Source organism: Kogia breviceps, chromosome 6, assembly GCF_026419965.1.
Source record: "Kogia breviceps isolate mKogBre1 chromosome 6, mKogBre1 haplotype 1, whole genome shotgun sequence".
Taxonomy (NCBI): domain Eukaryota; kingdom Metazoa; phylum Chordata; class Mammalia; order Artiodactyla; family Physeteridae; genus Kogia; species Kogia breviceps.
The window spans coordinates 41,044,835-41,052,228 of NC_081315.1; the positions used below are offsets into that span (position 1 = coordinate 41,044,835).

At 33.0% G+C, this 7,394-nt stretch overlaps 1 pseudogene; it reads right to left on the reverse strand.

The window, feature by feature from the left end:
- Positions 1 to 6,389: 6,389 nt before the first annotated feature.
- Positions 6,390 to 6,544, reverse strand: LOC131758245 (large ribosomal subunit protein eL39-like; annotated as a pseudogene).
- Positions 6,545 to 7,394: the final 850 nt, after the last annotated feature.

The following is a 7,394-nucleotide window of genomic DNA, read 5'->3' on the forward strand; positions in this document are numbered from 1 at the left end:
TCAATGATGTTTATTTGTTGTTTTAAGAACTGAAACCATAAATCCAATGAGCAAAAAAGGGACTCATTGGAAGGTTCATGGGCTAATTTAGGAAATGGAAGAGCAAGCTAAATCATTAAGCACTGAAAAATTCAACTCAGAAATTGTCATCAAATGTCTCAGCTCCAACTATGTTCGCTCTCCACGTGGTTCTGCTCAAAATTCAAATTACCTGGAGAAAAAAATCTCATTGACCTCATGAGGTCACATTTTCTTTGTTTTGAGATGTGTGATTTTGGAGATAAAGTGGGTATGTCTGTTGAACAGACAAAAAAAAATCATTATTAAGGAGGAAAGTGAAATATTTTTTCACTCATAATTTTCTAACTTTCTATAACACATTTTAATCTTCCAAAGATGAAAAATAAATATTTTTTTCTGATAACTTGATTTCTTGTAGGAAATCTACTACATAGAGAAATACTTTAAAAAATTATTCTTTAGGTTGGACTTTTTCTTCTTCCTTGTATGTCATTTCATTGCTTTCAGTAAGATGGTAGCCTATTGTTTATTTTGATGAAAAATCCCTCACCTGTCTTAGTTAGAGGATATTATTATATTTTTGTCAGGGCCTTTTTCCCCCAGCTTTATTGAGATACTATTGACATATGACATGTAAATTTAAAGTATGCAGTGGGATGATTTGATATATGTATGTATTATGAAATGATTACCATAATAAGGTTAGTTGACATTTCCATACCCTCAAACAATTACCTTTTTTTGTGGTCTTAACATTTAAGATTTATTCTCTTAACAACTTTGAAGTATATAATACAGTGTTGTTAATTATAGTCACCATGCTGTACATTAGATCCCCAGAACTTATTCATCTTAAAGCTGCAGTTTGTTCCCTTTGATTAACTTTTTCCCCATTTTCCCCACCCTCAACTCCCAGCAACCACCATTTTACTCTCTATTTCCGAGTTTGGCTTTATTAGATTCCACATATAAGTGAGAACATGCAGCACTTGTCTTGCTCTGTCTGACTTATTTCACTTAGCCTAATGCCCTCAAGGTCCATCCATGTTGTTGCAAATGGCAGGATTTTCTTTTTTTTTTTCATGCCTGAATAATATTCCTGTGTGTGTGTGTATAAATGTGATCTATATATCACATTTCCTTTATCCATTCATTGATGGACAATTAGATTGTTTCCATGTCTTGGCCATTGTGAGTTATACAGCAATGAATGCAGGAATGCAGGTATCTCTTCAAGATAGTGATTTCATTTACTTTGGATATATACACAGAAATGGAATTCCTGGATGAGACAGTAGTTCTATTTTTAATTTTTTGAGGAATCTCCATACTGTCTTCCACAGTTGCTGCACCAATTTATATCCATTAACAGTGCACAAGGGTTACCTTTTCTCCACATTCTCACTAATACTTGTTATCTCTTGTCTTTTGGATAGTAGCCATTCTAACAATTGTGAGGTGGTATCTCATTGGGGTTTTGATTTGTATTTCCCTGATGATTAGTGATGTTGAGCACCTTTTCCTGTACTTGTTGGCCATCTGTATGTCGTCTTTGGAAAAATGTCTGTTCGAGTCATTTGCCCATATTTTAATATAATTTCTTTTTTTGCTATTGAGTTGTATGATTTCCTTATATATGTTGGATATTAACCTCTCTCAGATATGTGATTAGCAAATATTTTCTCCTATTCTGTAGGTTGTGTTTTCATTTTGCTGATTGTTTCTTCTGTTATGCAGAAGCTTTCTTATTTGCTGTAGTCTGATGACCTTCTTTATATATTTCCTTTGTGTACAGTTCTTACAAAAGTGTGGATGATCAGTTGGTCCTCTGTGGCTCCTAATCTGAGCCTATCTGCATTATATAATACAGAAATACCTTGACCATCTTAGTGTATGGATGGTACATTTTTCATTTCCAAGGTTAATGCATATTTCCACTATTTCCATATTTTGAAGGTCATTTTCATTGATACCTAGAAGGGGAGATTTAAATACTATGATCCCAGTATCAACCAACACAGGATTTTTCAAATCTCTTTTAAATGAAAGTTGCCAAGTTTAATGTATGTTTTAAACATTTTAAAACTTAACTTCATATGATGTATCTGTGAGAATAAAAAAAAAATCACAGTATACAATACTCTCTGAGGGGTAACTCTCAAAGCATTTATCAATCATTGACACATTATTAAGCATTAGATCATCAGATGCAAAACAGAGGGAATTTGAAGTATGTGTGGTAACAATGTCAATAGGATAAGTTGTGGAAGCAAAACTCAATTAAGGGATATTGCTAGGAATGCTAGACTTGAAAATGGGAGCCTTTGGATAGCAGCTTATTTCCCTAAAGCATGTAGGACAATCTGATCCTTTTTTGAGAGCTTTTTATTGTGGATGGACATGGAGATTATGTTATAGCCAACAGATGTGCTTAGTGTAAGAAAAATAGTAAAAAGGGAAGAAAAAACTTTAATTTACATTCATTCTATATTTATATGCATATATTACATATATTATATATGCACATTAATATAATATGCATATATAAAATATGAGAATGAATATATGCATAACTATATGAAATTAATAACAGGGTTACTGTGAATGTGGTTAGCATGATGAGATTGGATATAGTATGAAAACATGTCCACAGGTGGTGTCATTCGTGAATAGTCCTATGCCAAACCATGTGGTCATAGGTGGTAGGCAAACTGGGAAGGAAACTTTTCACAGTTTATCTTTTTATACATTTTAATTATTTGTACTATGTGGATATATTAACTTTTGAAAGTAATAAAATGAAAAAGTAAATCAAATATCTTGAGGAGAGAAAATATGTGACTGAAAACAAATTAAAATTTCATGTTTTACATCTGTCTCACAAGTAATACTTTTTGTCAAAAGAACTATTTCTTATAGAAAAAAACTCATCTTTATAATTTTTGTTTTTTTCTTATTTTCTCCATCTTTTTCTTCCCTAAAAATATAAATCAAAACAGCCTTTTTGTGATTACTTCAATATGTGCATCAAAATATTTCATAACAAAATAGTAGGATTATTAAACTATTTAACTAAAAGTGATATGAAGTTCACTTTTTTCAATAAACTTGTAACCTGCAGTTTTATTTTTAAAAGCAAATTTCATAATCTCTTTTTTCCCTCAAGCATTTGACTGGATTGTTGGGTTTCTTAGAGCAAGGACATTAGGCATTAAAACCAGATGCTTCTCATGAACAATCATTTCCCTCTAAAAACAAGCTAAACTGTCTTGAAATCTGAATTGATAAATTTGTTTTCCATTTTAAACAAATTTCAACCTCAATTTTAATCCCAGCAGTCATGTATTCAAAGTATATTAAATCCAGAAATATCAGAGCCAAATTATTTAAACATTACTTGGGAAAGCCCACTGTGTTCTAATTTCACTCAAGTTGCAAAATAAATGTGTCAGGGAAAGTTAAGGCTGTGCTGTGATAACACACAATCTGAAACTTTTAGTGGTCTTAAATAGCTAAGGTTTATTTCTTGCTCATACTTCTTGTCCATTTTTGGACAGTTAGGAACCACCATCAAATCTTCCTTACCCCAAGCTAGAGTTTCTTAGTGGTGGTACTATTGACAGTTTGGGCTGGCAAAATTTTTGTTGTCTCAGGGTGGGAAGGGTAGAGGTTGTCCAGTGCACTGTAGAATATTTAATGCAGACCTGGATTCTACTCACTAGATGCAGGTAACACCCTCCACAGTCGTGCCAACCAAAAAATGTCTCCAGACCTTGCCAAACATCCCCTAAGGTGGCATAAGTAACACAGGAACCACTGCTCGCCAAAACACTGCAGTCAGGACAGAGTGAAAGAATGCATGCAGAACTGCTCAGGGGCTCTTTAAGCTTCTGCCTGGGAGTGATTCACACCACTTTTGATTATAGAGTGTGAAACGTGGCCATATTTAACTTCCAGGAGGGAAGAAGTACATGTTCTCATGAGGGGAATAAAAAAAAATATTAGGGGGCCAACACTGATGACCATCAGATTTTTATTGTATGTTTTGTTGGGGAAATGAATATCTTTTCCTTCCCACCAAGTAGTATATTTTCAGCAGCGAAACATTGACTTTAATCATATATATGTATGTGTGTGTATATATATATATATATATATATATATATATGTATATATATATATAATAAAGCAACTATTTATGATACCTTTGGGACATATTAGAAAATAATTACTAAGAAACTAGTGATGATATACTAGTTTATAAAATGTATAAAGGAATACCATATCATCTTCAAAATATTTTATGTTGAGTATTTACCATGCAAGAAACTGCCCTAAGGTCTTATTTTCACAAAAAGTAAAAAGGAAAGGACAGACATTTTCTGACTATTATGAAAGATGACTTTTATACATATTATATTATTTAATTCCCCAATAATTATTTGAGGGAGGTATCATACCGTATATCATTGAGTAACCTGAGAGTCAGAGAGTTTGTGCTGTGATCAGATTTATTGAGTTGGTAAGAAACACACTCTGAATTCAGATTCTGGAGCCATCTTCCCAACTCTGTGCTTTCTTTATTATATTACTTCTTGGCTTTGTAGTCTCCACAACTAAGGAGTTTATAGTTCATTTAGACGTGACATATATGTAAAAATATCTAAGAATAAAATGTTTAGAGGACTTTTCTCCTTGTACTTGAAGTTATGCTAGAAGTTATATCAGAGTTGTTGTCTCTTAAAGTTAGAGAGAATATTGAATGTCATTCAATAAAATTGTCCATTTAAAAAATGTAAATGAATTATATAATTATTTGTAATCCACATTTCTGGTTACTTAAATGCATAGCATTAAAACTTATAAAACAATTATGAGGTATAATCATATTGTCTCATATCTTTTTTATAGTTTAATATATTTTAATAGCAAATTTATAGGAACAACACAGAAGACGGACATTAAAAACATGTACTTGCATGTAAGACAACTCAGTTAGAAAACTATAGTGGATGGATGGAATCTACTGTATAATATGAATGCTATAAATACCATTTAGTTGCCACCAATAAAAAATTTACTTGTTTTAAAAAAATCCAAGTGCTGGCATTGTCTAAGATTTAGTAGATTTATTTATAATTATAAAATTGAACTGCTGAAACTTCTTCATGGAAACATTTTGACTTGCATTAATAGTTTACATCTTACATTTATATTAACAGTCCACATACAAATGAAAGTGGATAAACTGCCAATACCTGACTTCTGTCCCCTAGTTTTCTACTTGCAATCACATACACTTAGGTGCTTTTTGACTCCATGGGGAGTAAAAGATATCAATGTTCAGAACTACCAATAAAAGGAAGAAGAGAATATTGTTTTTGAGAACTTGATCAATCACAGAGTATAACATTCTCTCATTAGTAAGGTACATCCTGACAGATGCCAAAAAGTTACCCAGATACTCTAGTAGCCCTACAGCTGTCATCTGGGAATCCTTTAGGGTCAGAGAAATCATGGAGAGCTTGACATGCTAGTAACTCCTTTGCAAGCATCATTTTCAGAGACTGATTTGTCCACTCAAATTGACATGAGAGCCACTTTGGAAGACAGTTTGGTGGTTTCTCAAAAAATTAAACATAGACTTACCATATGACACAACCATTCTACTCCTAGGTGTATACTCAAAAGAACTGAAAACAGGTCCACACAAAAACTTGAATACAGATAGTCATACCAGCATTATTCATAACAGTCAAAAACTTGAAACAACCCAAATGTTTATCAATGAATTATGGATAAACAGAAGGTGGTATAGATATATGATGGAATATTATTTATTATTTAGCCATAAAAAGAATTTAATCATTTTTTTCTGTCATGTTTGAATTTTTTGGACACAAATTGAAAAACTTGGAAAAAGATCTGAATTTTACTGACACTAAAAATGTTCTTTGTACACATGTGCATCACTAAGGCTCTTTGGTTGCTAGTAGTTGAAATTGACTCATCTAATTTAAGTAAATGAGTAGTTTTTTGAAAATACACAGAGAAGCTCACAAAATTGACAGAAACATCTAAACAACAAAACTTTGGAAAGGAGAGAAAAGTATCAGAAACATCTCCTCTGGTCCCTTCCTTTGTAGCAGCTTCAAGTGTTTTATTCTTTTTTCCCCAAGCAGAAGGTCTCACATATTACTGAGCCAACCTACTTGTACAGAAACATAGAAGTAAAGAGAAACACAATTATTTTCCCAGTAAAACATGTCCAACTGTCCCAGATAGTGGTGACATTTTCAGCTTGTTATGGTAAGATGCTAGCGACCTTGATACAGCATAAATACGTAGGCCATCTTATGTGCAGTTCCTTACAGACACAACTTGGTTCTTCTCCAGCATCTCCTTTTGTCACTGTAGTGATTTTATTACTAGTTTTCATCTGAATCCATTGAGGAATGGGATTATTCTCCTTTTGTTTCTTGTCCAGTAATCTCTTTATCCTGAAAGTCTTGAGAGAAGACATAGTGAAGAATGGAGTCAACCACACACACCTAGATGGAAGAAATTAGTGGCAACTTCAACTGTTTTTTAACTCATGTCATTCTGCTCAAGACACAAACACTGAGGAGAGATAACTTTATTGGTTTGGTTTAGGTCATATGCCAGTCCTTGGCCAAAGGAGTTTGACTATCCCACCTAAATTGCGTGAAAGAAGGTGGGGTAGTTTCCCAAAAGACATTCAGGGAGCTGTAACCCAGGATAGTGTCAGGTGACAGAATTGTCTTTGAATTGGTATTATTCCATGTACATGTTTTATCATTTCCAAGGTCGCCAAACAGCAGCAGTAACCACTAATAAGAAATCATCAGAAAAGGTGCAATTTCACTAGCAGGGAAAATGAATCATATCTTCTTTTAATTTCACTTTAGTTTACTAACTGTTCACAATTTCTCTAGTGCAATTTCACTAGCAGGGAAAATGAATCATATCTTCTTTTAATTTCACTTTAGTTTACTAACTGTCCACAATTTCTCAGGAAATTTACCATTCTCTAAAATTTAGGGAAGGGTGGAACAGTTTTAGTGCAATTGGTTCAGGTGGGAGAGAGTCCTGCCATGACTTATAGAAATCAAATAAAGCAAATCACATTGCATAGAGCACTAGAGCAAAATAATAATTGTTTAACAAATGTATTCTTCAACAACTTAGCTCATATATAATTTGGTGTACTTTTCTTTATTTTTTAAACATCTTTATTGGAGTATAATCGTTTTACAGTGTTGTGTTGGTTTCTGCTGTATAACAAAGTGAATCAACTATATGCATATGTATATCCCCATATCACCTCTGCCTTGCATCTCGCTACCACCCTC